The 16,183-nt window shown below is 43.4% G+C and overlaps 1 protein-coding gene across 1 annotated transcript in view; it reads right to left on the bottom strand.

Moving 5' to 3' along the window:
• LHFPL4 (LHFPL tetraspan subfamily member 4) overlaps window positions 1-16,183 on the bottom strand; it is a 112,246-nt gene that overhangs the window by 17,935 nt on the left and 78,128 nt on the right. The gene's annotated exons all lie outside the window — the stretch shown is intronic.

Below are 16,183 nucleotides of genomic sequence, written 5' to 3'. Positions count from 1 at the left end.
ACTATAGTGTTCCTTTAAATATTTGTTGCTTTTAAGTTTTTGTTTTTTTAAATTAACAGAAATTTGTCAATGTATACCGGAGATGGGGTGGAATAGATTTAATTTAACTGATTGAAGAGAAACAAAATGTCAGAACTATGATGATAACAAGGATTTTGTCTAACTAGACATACATTGGATAAACTATTTTTCTTTTTTAGTTAATTATTTAACAAATGACATCTTCAAAAAGAAACAAGAACAGAAAAAGATGAACCATAGGCATGGTGATAATATTATTTTAGAGGATCACTGCTTCTTTTTTATGCAAAAATATACAAAATATTATATAGTATTGACATGAGCATCAAGTAAGCTAGACCCTTAAATATCTTAAATATCAGTAATATAAGTACAAACACCCACTAAATATGGAATAAAGTTCCAAGTTCATGTTTATACCTCCAGTATTTAGGGTCTTGATCTGTACAGTAATAGGCTTATTTGTCTGGTGTGTCATACTGGTGAGTGACCTTTTTGCTCTTACTCATAGGTCATCAATATGTGCCAAGACTCTGATCTGATGTGAGTGGATGGCCTTAATCGTACTCCTGATATCTAATTCAATACAGGAAGGAAGCATTGTCTGTGAGTGTAACCAGTTTTATGTAAAAAAGTTATATGGCGTGCTATGCAAGAAGAAAAGATAGCTAGATGAAGTTGAAAGATCTGGCAGGAGTGAAACGAAATGTGAAAGTTGGTGATAGTTGAATTTCAGCATCAATGAAGGAGGCTTGAGTATATTGTAATCTGACAGTGGAGGAAGGGTGCCATGCCTATATATCCATCAAGTGAAGAGCATAGGGAAGACCAAGGGAAACAGTGTATTGTATAAAGCAGTGCTCCTCAACCCTCTCCCCAAGGCACACAGTCCTGGATTTAGGAATTACCCAGGTGTATCTAAGGCAGTGATGGCTAACCTTGACACCATAAATTGTTTCTGGACTATATTTTCCATCATGCTCAGCTAGCTTTTAGGCTCTAAAAGCTAGTTGAGCATCATGGGAAATGTAGTCCAGAAACAATTTATGGTGTCAAGGTTAGCCATCACTGGTCTAAGGTGTTTAGAAGAAACAAAGAAACTAAAAACACCTTAGACTCTAAGGTTTTTCTTTTTTCTTTTTCTAAACACGTTAGACACACCTGGGTAATCCATAATTCCTGTACTGTTGGGTGTGCCTTGAGGAGAGGGCTGAGGAGCATTGGTCTTAAGAACACCGGCAGAAGGCAGCTAACAGAGTATCACAGGTCAATTTAAGGTTTTTGGACTTCAAACATTTTATTTTCATATTCAATAGAGTCAAAAACATGGAATTCTTGCACAATGGCTGGTAGGGATGTGGCAGAGATTGTAAAGAGCAGGTCATCTACATAAGCCACTCTTACTTGCTTCTTGCCCTCATGATATGGGGTTTACCCTTATGGCATTTAAAAAGGGCTCCAAACTTAAAATGAAAAGGATGGGAAGCATTGCTGGGTCCCAATTTTAATAACAAAAGGTTTAGATAACACACTGTTTGTAGCGGAGAGCCGATCTTGCACAGCTATTCTCCACTAGAGATTCCAGTGAGGCTCAGGAACAAGGTGATGTTAAGTCCATAGGCAAGGTTTCCAGCAGGTAAAGTAATACAGCAGTATCCCCATCGCAATCCCAATAACTGGACGACACACAGTTTCAGGAGTAGACTGACAAGCTTTATTCCACAGTTCCTTATAAAGCCCTCTCCCATGCAAGGGAGGAGGTTCTATCACTTAAGACATTATCCAATCTCTAAGTAGTAACCTCCCACAGATCTCCTCCCCTCCTCTAGCATCATAATCCCCTTATTGTGTACACAGTTTTCCCCGAGTTTTGGATGTACCCTAAATACTTGGGGTACATCCACAAATCCAACATCCCCAGATAGCTCTATTCTGGGGGACCAACATACTTAAAAATTAGCCCATTCGGATGAAGCGTTCGTGAGATATGGGGTTCCAAAGATTTGACCGACCGCATGGGTAAAGTATCCGAAAACAGTTCCATGCATTTTGGCCCTGCGGTCGGTCACAAACAAGGGAATGAAAACAGGCGAATTGCCTGTGTTATAGAGCCTAGAGAGGGTTTGAATGAATTCCCTTGTTTATGGGGCTCTTTCTACCGAACGGCGGGTCATTCGGTAGTTTCCATACGAATTTCTGGAAGTATGGAGGTCTCAGCGGTGTTTGCCTAGTCAAGTGTCCGATTTTAGTTCCAGACACTCGACGGCAAAACACCGCTGTTCGGTAGTTTAAGATGGCCGCCGCCACGTGTTTGTTTCCCGAATGGCGGCCACCCAGAGGACAAAGACCACACTGCACTGATTGCCAATTACCTGTTTGCAACATTGTTGCAAACGGTAATTGGAGGCACACTCATTCCTGGGTGGTCTGGTTGTTCGGTAGTTTCATTCCCTTGTTTTATTTGAATGATTCTACCGAACAACTAGAGGAATACAATTCTTTACATACATTTAACTGTCATTATACCCGGATACCATGCTTTCTATACATGTACATACACATTAAACCAGCCATATGACCAAATACACTTATTCTCATACATGTCGTGGGACAGCCCGGTACCAATCCGCTACACTGCTCCCCCTTGCCCACAAGCCGGCATACACAGTCTGATCCAACACGGATCGGCTTGGGGATGTCCGGGGGCTCACGGATCATTTCTCTAAGTCAGTTTGTCTTGACAACCCGTCAGCATTTCCATTCTGCTTACCTGGCCGGTACTGGATATTAAAGTCAAAAGGCTGTAGCGCCAAACTCCAGCGCAGCAGCCTGGCGTTGTCTCCAGCCACCCGGTTCAGCCATACTAACGGGTTGTGATCCGTGAGCAAGGAAAAGGGCTGTCCATATAAATAGGGTTGTAGCTTCTTTAGGGCCCACACCACAGCCAGGCATTCCTTTTCGATGGCGGCGTAGCTTACTTCTCGAGGTAACAGTTTGCGACTGATGTAAGCCACTGGATGTTCCCCGCCATCGGCCCCGACTTGACTCAGTACTGCCCCCAATCCAAACATAGAAGCGTCTGTGTGTACAAGAAAACGTTTAGTTGGATTGGGAGCTGCCAAGACAGGGGCATTTATCAGTGCATTTTTCAATTGTTGGAATGCCTTCTCACACTCCGGGGTCCAGTTTACTTGGCGGGGAAGGTTCTTACGGGTCAGGTCAGTGAGGGGTTTGGCCAGGGCGCTATAATTGGGAACAAACTTCCGGTAATACCCTGCTGTCCCTAGAAACGCTAAAACCTGGGTCTTAGTCCTAGGGGTGGGCCACTGGGCTACAGCCTCTACTTTGGCGGGTTCGGGTTTTTGTTTACCGCACCCTACTCTATGTCCCAGGTATTGTACCTCAGCCATGCCGATACTACACTTGGCCGGCTTCAAGGTCAGACCTGCTTCCCTTATCCTATCTAGTACAGCTCCGATGTGAGCTAAGTGTTCCTGCCACGTATTGCTAAAAATAGCAATATCGTCCAGGTAGGCACATGTATAGTCCTGGAATCCATCTAGGAGTCGATCCACCATCCTTTGGAAGGTGGCTGGGGCGTTTTTCATCCCAAATGGCATGACCTTAAACTGGTACAAGCCAAATGGGGTGACAAAGGCCGACTTCGGGATGGCGTCTGGGGCCAGGGGGATTTGCCAATACCCTTTACACAAGTCAATAGTGGTGAGGTATTGGCCCCTGGCCATTCTGTCCAGTAACTCGTCTATCCGGGGCATCGGATAGGCGTCAGATACAGTCTTCTCGTTCAATCTCCTATAGTCCACGCAGAAGCGGGTCGTACCGTCTCGCTTTGGTACGAGGACTACAGGAGATGCCCAAGGACTGTCTGAGGGTTCAATCACCCCCAGTTGGAGCATTTCGTCGATCTCCTTACGCATGTTTGCCCGTACCGCTTCTGGAATGCGGTATGGCGTCTGGCGCATGGGTAGTTGCCCTGGGGTCTCGACCCGGTGAGTTGCCAGAGGCGTGTATCCAGGTACATTAGAGAACGTGTCGCGTTTCTCTTCCAATAGTTGCTGTACCTCGATCCGCTCCTGTGGGCTCAGCCGATCTCCCAGCGTAACCTCCCCTAAATCTCCGGACAGCTGCCCATCCCCCAGCAAATCGGGGAGGGGTAAGCTGTCAAACTCTTCCGTGTTAGGGGCACAGATGGCGGTTACCTCCTCAGTACGCTCGTGGTAGGGCTTCAGCATGTTCACATGGAGCATGCGTCGCCCCCCAGTCCCTGTGCAGGGGCCGATAATATAGGTGGTATCGCATCTTTGCTCCACCACCTTATATGGGCCCTGCCAGGCGGCCTGTAACTTATCATGTCGGACAGGTTTTAAAATTAGTACCTTCTGCCCGACCTGAAAGCTACGGTCCCTGGCTCCCCGATCATACCATGTACGCTGGCGGGTCTGGGCCTCCTGAAGGTTTTCCCGTACCGTCTTGGTCAACGCTTCTAGGCGGTCCCGAAAGGCCAACACATATGGTAGGATGGGAGTGCCATCTGTGCTCCGGTCTCCCTCCCAATGCTCTCTAATAAGATCCAATGGGCCTCGGACCCTCCTTCCAAACAATAATTCAAACGGGGAGAACCCTGTGGATTCCTGCGGCACCTCCCGGTATGCAAATAGGAGGTGCGGCAGGAATCGTTCCCAGTCCTTGTGGGTCTCTGCGAAGGTTCGGAGCATCTGCTTCAAGGTACCATTGAATCGTTCGCAGAGCCCGTTCGTCTGGGGGTGGTAAGGGGCGCTGATAATAGGCTTAATGCCACAGATCCTCCAGAGGTGTTGGGTGAATTCTGCGGTAAACTGGGTACCCTGATCCGAGATAATCTCCCTGGGTAATCCCATCCGGGAGAATATCCGCATGAGGGCATCCGCGACCGTCTCAGCGTGGATGTTGGTCAGAGCCACTGCTTCTGGATACCTGGTGGCATAATCTACGACCGTTAAAATATACCGTTTTCCTGACGGGCTAACTTTATTGAGGGGGCCTATCAGATCCACCGCTATTCGGCTAAAAGGTTCCTCTATTATGGGTAAGGGGTGAAGTTTAGCCTTCCTGCGATCCCCCCTTTTTCCCACTCTCTGGCAGGTATCGCAAGTCGTGCAATATCTGCGTACTTCCTGGCTAATCCCTGGCCAGAAGAAACTCTGGGTTAGTCTGTACCTGGTGCGACTAACCCCTAGATGTCCGGATAGCGGAATATCATGCGCTATCCGGAGTAATTCAGCCCGGTACCGCTGTGGTACCACTAATTGTCTCCTCGCTATCGGGTCTAACCCCGTAATCTGTTTGGTTGTTTCCCTGTATAAAAGTTGTTTATCCCAGATAAACTTCTCTCCCTCCGCCCCGGGGGAACCCGTGCCAACCTTGTCCCTATACACCTGAAGCGTGGGGTCTGTTGCGACTTCAGCTACAAATTCATTAGGTGGAGCCCAGGGGACACATTCTAGAGGGGGGGTAGGGTTGCTTACCTGGACCTCCGGCAGTGTGTTGTGGTCCTGGGTGCGGGCCTGTTGTCGGGTGACTACAGGGTTGACCTCTTCTGTGGTGGGTGACTGGGGCTCAAAAGCAGAAGTGAGCCTCCCCAGATCGTTCCCCAATAAAACCTCCGCCGGTAAATGTGGCATCAACCCCACCTCCACTTCCCCTGCCCCCGCTCCCCAATGTAAATGTACCCTTGCTGTAGGTAGCCGGTACACTGCTCCCCCAGCTACCCGGACGGCAACAGTTTTGTTCAGTTTTGCCTGATCTGAAATCAGGTGGCTCTGTACCAAAGTGATGGTGGCTCCCGAATCTCGTAATCCCCGGACTGCTGTACCATTCAGATATACCGTCTGTCGATGGTGCCGTAGATTATCCACATTGGCCTGGACCGGATCTGCCTCGTGCAGTACCTCCCATTGTTCCACAGTAGTAATGGGGACTGCGGAACCATATGGGGTGGTGACTAGGTCCTGGTAGTGGTGGGCTGCGGCCGCCCTGGGTGGAGGTGGGCCTGGACGAATCCAGGTGGAACGGTCCCGTAGCTGTGGGCATTCCCTTTTATAATGTCCCCACTTCTGGCAGTGATGACAGGGGCCAGCGGTGGGTTGTCGGAACCGGGGCTGTGCAGCGGGTGGTGGAGGTGGTGGTAGCGGTCTCGGTGGAGCTGGGGTGTAGTTGTTTCCCCCGAATGTTTTAAAGGTTGCTTTTGGAGCTGCAGGTTTTTGTGACCTGCGTGCATCCAGGTAGTCATCCGCTTTCCTAGCCGCCTCGGTAAGGGAAGTAGGGTTTCTGTCCCTTACCCATTCCTGGACCTCATTGGTTACTCCCTCATAGAACTGCTCCATCAGCAACATTTGTATTACATCCTCCATAGAACGTGCCTTGCTAGCTTGCACCCACCCGAGCGCTGCCCCCTGTAATCGGCATGCCCACTCTGCGTGCGAGTCCTTCTCTGTTTTCTTTAGATCCCGGAACCTCCGCCGGTATGCCTCGGGTGTTATAGCATACCTGGCGAGTATAATTTCTTTCACTTTACTGTAATTCCTTATTTCGTCATTAGGTACAGTCCGATATGCCTCTGCTGCCCTCCCGGTTAACCTTCCGGCCAAAATAGGTACCCAGTCCTCTGCGTTAATTTTATGCAGTGCACACAGTCTTTCAAAGTCTTGCAGGAAGGCGTCTATATCTTCCTCTGCCTCCACATATGTTTTAAAAGCCTGGTATGGTATTTTAGGCTTACCTTCCTGTGGCACATTAATTGCAGAGCTTTGTTCTGGTGCCTGTGTCCTTAGGATGAATTCTTGTACCTCGGCCATTGTCCTGGTAACAATTTCTGTTGGGGGGTTTTCCCCATAAAAGGATAGCCTGAACTGAACCTGCCTCTGGAATTCCGATCCTTGTGGTGTTCCTCCCGGCTCCCTCTGTGCCGGAACTGAATCGCCCTCCATTCTGTACTCTGCCATGAGTTCTGTAACAAGTACTGCTTTCTTCTTATTGCTGGCTTGTATACCCCTTGCCTCTAGGAGGTCCTTTAGCGTGGAGCGTTTTAGCGCAGAAAAATCAATCTCCATCCGTACTCCATTTACGCTTGTTCCTCTGTGAGTTTGGATCCCAGCGCTGCCAACCAATGTAGCGGAGAGCCGATCTTGCACAGCTATTCTCCACTAGAGATTCCAGTGAGGCTCAGGAACAAGGTGATGTTAAGTCCATAGGCAAGGTTTCCAGCAGGTAAAGTAATACAGCAGTATCCCCATCGCAATCCCAATAACTGGACGACACACAGTTTCAGGAGTAGACTGACAAGCTTTATTCCACAGTTCCTTATAAAGCCCTCTCCCATGCAAGGGAGGAGGTTCTATCACTTAAGACATTATCCAATCTCTAAGTAGTAACCTCCCACAGATCTCCTCCCCTCCTCTAGCATCATAATCCCCTTATTGTGTACACAGTTTTCCCCGAGTTTTGGATGTACCCTAAATACTTGGGGTACATCCACAAATCCAACATCCCCAGATAGCTCTATTCTGGGGGACCAACATACTTAAAAATTAGCCCATTCGGATGAAGCGTTCGTGAGATATGGGGTTCCAAAGATTTGACCGACCGCATGGGTAAAGTATCCGAAAACAGTTCCATGCATTTTGGCCCTGCGGTCGGTCACAAACAAGGGAATGAAAACAGGCGAATTGCCTGTGTTATAGAGCCTGGAGAGGGTTTGAATGAATTCCCTTGTTTATGGGGCTCTTTCTACCGAACGGCGGGTCATTCGGTAGTTTCCATACGAATTTCTGGAAGTATGGAGGTCTCAGCGGTGTTTGCCTAGTCAAGTGTCCGATTTTAGTTCCAGACACTCGACGGCAAAACACCGCTGTTCGGTAGTTTAAGATGGCCGCCGCCACGTGTTTGTTTCCCGAATGGCGGCCACCCAGAGGACAAAGACCACACTGCACTGATTGCCAATTACCTGTTTGCAACATTGTTGCAAACGGTAATTGGAGGCACACTCATTCCTGGGTGGTCTGGTTGTTCGGTAGTTTCATTCCCTTGTTTTATTTGAATGATTCTACCGAACAACTAGAGGAATACAATTCTTTACATACATTTAACTGTCATTATACCCGGATACCATGCTTTCTATACATGTACATACACATTAAACCAGCCATATGACCAAATACACTTATTCTCATACATGTCGTGGGACAGCCCGGTACCAATCCGCTACACTGTTGATGTAAACTTGAGTGTTCGGTTTAGACTCTAAGCCTGTTATACATGTTAGAATCTTAGGACCAAGACCTATTTGTTAGAGACCAATCTACCCCGTCAAACTCATCTTCTACATTATTTGAGAGAAGGAGGGAAAAAAACGGTAGCATAAATCAAATAAAGTACCATTTCACAAACAATCTGTCTGCTATTTAGAAATATATGTTTTATTTGTTTTCATAGGCAATGCAATTATCAATTTCACTGTAGTGAACTTTAAATATAAGTACAAACAAACCATACTTTTAAAGTTGAGTAAAACTCCCCAGTGGGGCTAAGTAGGTGGAATACTCATTTCTTTAATGTTAGAATAGGTAAGAGTTTATTAAAATCTACTCTCGGTTTCACTGCAATTATAATTAAATTAAATTCTGAAGGGGGTGATGCTTAAATTTGCATTTCAAACAGATGCACAAGGCAACACTGATAAGCAAGACTCACAATTTTGTTTTGTATTTTCCTAAAGGACCCAAGTGTAACCCTTTCTACGTTGAGGACACCATTGAGATTTCCCTGCGCAATGTAAACTTCATCAAGGAACCAATAGAAACCTCTTAATATTGGAGGCTTGGTGAAGGCTTAATTTCTCCTCTGTAAATTAAGAGCAGCAAGCCAATATTGGGTTTAATGAAAAACGTACTCCCTTGCTACCCACAAGGACTTTCAAAGGCTTTCAATTTTAAGATTTGCTGTGTTTAAGGCAGATTCTATTTACCTTTAATGTATCTCTCTCAACTTTCTGTTCCAGTGGGGTTTCGTGATTCGCAATATGCTTTAGAATTAAGAGACTTTATTTATAATTATTTGTAGGCTAAAAGTCAAAGATTTTATTTGCAAGCTTCAAGAAAGAAGTAGCTCCTAACAGTAATATCAGTAAATTCTGTGAATATTTGACTAGATTTGGAAGGGACATATAAACGGTGATTCCAATGCAAAGTTCTGTAAGTGAAGCAGACACTATGGTAACCAATGGAATGTTTATGCTGATTGTTCCACTTTTAGAACATTTTATCTACAATGACTTTCTTTTTTAATATATATATATATAAACCTAATGACTATTTTTATATAAACCACTTTGATTCATTTCAGGAACATTTTACCATAACAACCACAGCCTCCTGTAGAAGTTAAGTGTGGCAAGAGTGCCCTGGAGCCCTTGAGTCCTGTCATGTGCCCGCAATCACATCTCTGCTTCCGGATTCTCTGTGTAGGAGAACCTGGTTAGGTCCAGTCGTCTGAGATTGTCAGCTGAGCTTTGGATTGTATTGGACCTGTTTAGTTCAGTTCAAACATCCAGTAGGAGAAGCTGAATGTGGCGTGGTTTGACGAATTGCTCTGGAAAGGCACAAGGGCACTTCTGGCACCATAACCACTACAGCAGGCTGTGGTATTTATGGTACTTGGAATGTTCTTTTACTGGCAAAGAGAAAACAATAACAACATTCCACTGCCAAAGTAAAGAGGAAGATCCAGATCGTGCCAGTGCAGCAGTGCTCAATGACGTCAGTGGACCTTAGCAGAGTCGCTGTTCAAAACAAAGAAATAGCAATCCACATTCTACAATGTTAAGTCATTAACTGTTTTAAGTTGAAACACAACATCTATTGAGACAAACTGCATGGAAACTAAAACCCTATTGCTGAATCTTAAAAGATTCAAGAATTACATTGGACGGACGCTAATGGTGTGCGATGTTTGTAGGAATACCATTGGTTTTACCCCCTTTCTACTAAATACAATACAGAGATGATAAAACCTAAAACTGAATCAGTGGATAGGTGATGACTTTTCCAAATCTTCCTGAAATCCTACAGCAAATTTTTTTCCAGAAGTAAATGTTGGACATTTTGGTCTACAGAACTCAAATGTCATTCCATATGTTCTGTATCCCCCTTGTCACAAGCCTTTTATGTTGGATAGCTACTAAATTTCCACTAGTTTAAGAGACAGAAAAAGTTTACTGATTGCCCCTTCGTTGGAACTTTGCCCTACTTTTCAAATAGGGATATCTTAAGCAAAGAAGTGAAATATAAAGAGTGGGCACTGTGTTCCTAAACTAATTTACACAAAGTTCCTTTTCTGTGATTCTCAGGGTCTTAAAATGTTTTGCAAGATTTTTGAGGTATAATGACAGAAAATGAAACTGTAGTGATGCTCATGCTTTCGGGGTCAATGCCTCGTTTCCCAGGATCTCGTGGTGGCTCTTACACAAGGTCTGGTTGTGAATTAGTGGATTCTAGGATCATTCGGTGAGTAACAAGATTCTCCGTGTCGTGATTTGGAATTCGGGATGTTCTACGTCTTTCTCTTCTTTCGGTTTTACTGCGTATTCTTATTGAAAAGAACGAACAAGTATATTGTTTCTCGGGGTATTCCAGGAGGAATGGGTGAATATGCGCATTATTGGAGTCTCAGTGTAAACAGAAGACCATCATACATAACAAAATTAAAATGATTATTAAAAATCTGAAATAGGATTTTATATAAAAAAAAAAAAATAGAACTAAAACCAATGGGCTACAACTGGCAGATAATAGCATTGAACATTTTACATATATTTTAAGGCTCCTCAGCATCTGCATATTTTAAATTAATTTCTATGAATTATTGTTTTCTTGCTAGTGGTATGTTTAGATAAATTTATGTTTATGCTGCAATATATCAGGATTTGGAGAGAGAGAGAGTTCCATTAATTTCTTGAATTAACAGCCCATGACAACGCCGTACAGGAGAAATCTAAATCCTTACTCGTCTGCTGGTTACCCCTAGGCTTCGTTCTTAGTTGGAGTTTGCAATGTCTGCTAAAAATAAGAAAGGTTATTTATCTAGAAGCACAAGGTGATGTGCTTCGAGTGGTTGTACCTCTCAGTTGTCGACTGATTAATGGTTCCTGTGAAGCCCTTACTGATGACATCCACAGACGGTCAAACAGATTTGTCTTGCTCATTTTAGACTTGTAATTCCATTTCCATGGTCTCTAGTCCCCAGAGGGATTTAAGTAGTTATTGTGACCATATCCCCCAAGACTCCACTTTGAAAATCAATAGACACTGAATTTAAACCATTTACGTCAAAGGGAAACCATCGCCATGTTCTCCACGTTCTGGGGCTTGACCAATTTATGCCAATTGAAATTGCATTAACTGCTCGGTTATGTGGCCACCAGAGTTTAATTCGATTCATAGTCATGATAAAAATTATGCCACCACATTCATTATGTAACTATGTGGAAAAAATGAAAAAAGGTCAATGAAAAAAATCTCACCATCCACTGGTTAGAATTTGAAATTGGTCATTTTTTTGTAATGAAGACTTGGTTCCATAATTAGTGTAAACATAATAAAAAAACATTAGAAACTATTATCTTTAACATAAAGAGGTTGTTAGTATGTCCTGGATCCATGGAGGCAGGACATATTATATCTAGATGTTTTTTCCCCCTAAAGTATCATTTTGAATAGGCATTATTTGACTGTAACAACATTTTCTGGTGCCATTTTGGTTGTTGTAGCTGAAAACACATTTCTTCTCATATCTCTGGGCTAAGCTTTATTCAAACGTGTAACTGTGCTCATACAAACATTCTTAGCTTATAGTAAAAAGGACCTTAGAAATGGTAAAATGATAATGGACTATTCTATCTAAAAGAGGGGCTTCACCTTGTACAATGGGACACTTGTGAGGTATGGAACTGGAATAATGGAATTCCTGAACAGGAAGCATTAGAATGGCGTATTTGTTAAGGTAGCAATTCACCTCTGTGCTGTATATTTAAAAACCTTTTTTTATTGGTGCCGATTAGGCTGAGCAGTGTGGGAGTTATTGTGTCATTTAGTTCCTACATTAATATTGTGACATCAACTCATTATTGATGAGCCCTGGAAAAAAAAAAAGTATCTAGAAACGTTGGTCCATATCCAACACTGTGTGAATCAAGCTAGATAGAGGAGGAAAGGTATCGGAGCAAAATTATAACTGTTTAGATGAATACTTGCAAAAAGATAATATTCAATTATATCATTTTTTAATGTAGGGTAAATGCTTATTGTTCCAATGATAAATTTGACTGCCATACTGGGGCCAAAGGAGATTTTTTCCCCCTAGTTTTTGAAAAATTGGAAGTGCTTCAACCTGGGTTATTTTGCCTTCTTTTGGATCAACAGCAAAAAACAAATGTGAGGAAGGCTGAACTTGATGGACACCTGTCTCTTTTCAGCCTATGTAACTATATAACCCAGGATGGCATGGCCCACAAGGGTCACTCCAGCCCTTTGGGATGGGGCTGTTTTTTGTTTTAAAATGCCCTAATGGGCACTACTAATTACCCCCTCATATTGCAGTAAACCTGCAAAAAAGGATTTTTACTTGGATACCTGGAATTCAGGGCCAGGTGAGGCTCAAGGTGCTGGTTTCAATGCCTCTACCTGATGTCACCACTGTGCCTTGTAGGTTTCATTCACAGGCTTCTCTGTGATTGGACCGTTTCCCCGGCTCAGAGTGCAAGCGCGAAATCTGAGACGACGAGGGGAGGTAGTATGGAGGGAAACAGGGAGGGAAGGTAAGAAAAAAATCTTTACAAAAACTAAAGAAAACATTATTGAGCTTACAGGGAGTTGGGAAGGCTCAGAACATTGAAGAAGGAAGGGAGGGAGGGGGTAGCTGTGTGCCAGGCTGCCAAAGGCACACAAACGCAGATTTCTTTCAGCAGAAACACCGCACATACAGATTCCTACCAAGTGACCACTTAAAATCACTGAAGTAGTCATGGTGGTTGGAGTAACCCTTTAGTAAGTCATATTTGCCTGGAACACTGGTAAATCAGACCCGGCAAACATTGCTATTCAGCAAACTGCTGAAATTGTGCATCATATTATATGTTTAACGACTCTAGAAGTCTTCAGAGGTTTTAGCCATTGTTCTATGAAATAAGACCAAACGAGAATATCTTAGGGCTAATTGGGAATGTCCCACCAGAATTAGGACAAATAGCAGCTCTGAGTATCAGATAAACACACAGGACATTATAGTCAAATCAATGCCCTACTGTAGCTATTTTAATGCTGGCGAATTGTAAATCTCGAGAACAGGAGGCTCTAATTAATATCAAGTGAGATAAAGGAAGAAGAAGGACTATAGCATTTTAAAAAAAATATTCGCTTGATCTACTTGCCTTATCAGCAATGCTTTTTTTCAGTTATGCACAAAGGTCCTGCGGTCTTTAGTTAAAAAAATCCAGTAAATAGAGACTTGGCCTAGTGCAAAGCTTGCAAGGAACCTGTCGTGAAATGGCAAAGCACAGCATATATCAGAAGAGCAGGTCATTAATTCGACAACTCCTTAAAGTAACTGTATTGGCAGACGTTTAATGTAGATGGAGCGAGAGGTAGCCTTGGCCATTCATTACTTGTGGACAGGGGATTTGATAGCGAACCATACTGAACAGCCATTAAGGGAAAAGATGGATTTTCTTTAGAGAGAACAGACACAGACCACAGCAAAATTACCAGATCCAGATGCATTAAGTACTGTATTCTATGGAGCTGAAAGTCTTTTAATCTTTCCAAGGGGATCAAAGCATTGTGCAGAACCAAAGCATGGATACGGAGGCAACTCTATGTATTAAGAAAAGTATTAAGAAAGTGAATACACAATTACCATATTCATCACGTGTACGTCTGGGGGTAGACTTTGCACGACAAGCTAAATATTTTTGTTAAGCGGCTGGCGCATATCAGTGTGATTGCTAGAGCTATGCCCATAAATACTCACTAGAAGTTGGCATTAGACTTGTGCACAGTGAGAAAATGTAGTTTCAGCCCAACCATTTGTTTCCCAAAAAATTAAAATGTTTTCGGGATGGGTGAATTTTGCCCATGTGATGCGAGTCTCATTCAAATTTTGGTAAAGAAAGATTGATTTGGGAAACAAATCAGACGCACCAAAAGGGGGCAAACATGGGACAATCAGTATATAAAAAAATATACGCAGTGGTTATGGTGACAGACATGCCCTGGGGGTGTGCCACAATAAGATGTGAAACAATTTTAGTACTCTTTGGCAACTTGCGTGGGTCCTGCTGGGTACCCATGCCGCATCCACTACATCTGGTCTCTTAGTTCCTCTGAGCAAAAGCAGGATCATGCAGGGCTGTGCCCACTGACAGAGAGTGTCGGCTGAGCTTGGTCAGGCATCGACTGTGCTTTATTCTATAGAGATAACCAGTTTCTCCTGCTGTGGAAAACTGTATCTAGTGGATGTGATGTAAGTGGGAATATATCTCTGTATCTGTTTGTTTTGACAGCATGTAGGCATATATGTGAAATAGTCTGTGTGTGAATAAGGGGGTACATTATGCAGTGTGGCAGTCTGTGTGAATAAGGGGGTGCATTATGCAGTGTGGCAGTCTGTGTGTGAATAAGAGGGTGCATTATGCAGTGTGGCAGTCTGTGTGTGAATAAGAGGGTGCATTATGCAGTGTGGCAGTCTGTGTGTGAATAAGAGGGTGCATTATGCAGTGTGGCAGTCTGTGTGAATAAGTGGGTACCGTACATTATGCAGTGTGGCATACTGTGTGTGAATAAGGGGTGCATTATGCAGCGTGGCAGTCTGTGTGTGAACAAGGGGGTACATTATGCAGTGTGGCGGTCTGTGTGTGAATAAGGGATACATTTAAGTAGCAAAAGTGATAACTTCCTGTCGCTACTTATGAGATTTCGTAGTAGATAAACAGATTCTATTCACGAACAGTAGCACTCGGTATTTTAGCAAGTAACAACTGGCCAATTAAAATGTAGCGACAACTTTGTCCACAGTCCTATAATACAGCCATGATTACCTAAACCTGGAATAACAAAGACACAAACTGCCTTATGTGTGTCTTCGTAACACAAATTGTGAGGGTAGAGAAACCAACGCATTATTGATTGTAGAGCCGGGATCAGTGTTCCACAAATCCACCAAATTCTTTTATCACTTTCCAAATGTGCAGTTTCAAATCACCCGACCAGTTCAAGTACAACGTTAATTCCTTATAATACTAAAGCATAAATATTCTTACAAATCTCTTCCCACGTGAACTGTGTCATAATTTCACACAGCGGCTATTCATTCCGCAAACAATGCATGAAATGTATCTAGATAATGTAATTACATGGCAATGTCACATCAGCCATATTGGAAAGTACAAAGACCTGTTATCCAGTGGAGTTTTAAAGTGAGGATAAATGGCCCAATAAACACTTAGTAAGGGTAAGTATAAAGTGATGAAAAATTGAGGTAATTTTTTGAATATATCAAAGCTATCCCTAAAACAGTTTAGGATACATTCTGCCACAGATTTTATTTTTTATTTTAAATTTGTTAAATTGTATCATATGTTTCCTTGGAAACACGGAAGCTTTAACCATGATTTTCCCCTAGTTTTGATGCTACAAGTTAGACAACCAATCAGATTATACTGTACTATGGTGGCTTCTCATGCGACATGCACAAAAAAACATTAGGTAATGTTATACCTTAAAAGATTTATACCCTGCAAATCATGCATAAATATTCACTCACTCTTGTCCTTTGATCACTACTCTTTATTTCAGTACTCATTAATTTATCTACCACCAAAGGGTCGCAACAAAATCATAGTGAGGATGAATAAAGCCATCGAGGATAGATTCTTACAATCAGTAAAAGGAACATTCCAAGCACCATAACCACGGCAGCACACTGCAAGTAGCACCCTGGTGCCTTCCCCCCCCCCATTAAGAAGTCCGGTTTTACTTACATGGAATCCACTGGTTGCGACTTGCTTAGCAGCTTACGTTAGCTCTCCAAAGCTATGCCCTGCAATTTAGGGCTA

The sequence above is a fragment of the Pelobates fuscus genome, chromosome 7 (assembly GCF_036172605.1).
Source record: "Pelobates fuscus isolate aPelFus1 chromosome 7, aPelFus1.pri, whole genome shotgun sequence".
Taxonomy (NCBI): Eukaryota; Metazoa; Chordata; class Amphibia; order Anura; family Pelobatidae; genus Pelobates; species Pelobates fuscus.
This window is presented reverse-complemented; position numbering and strand designations above follow the sequence as displayed.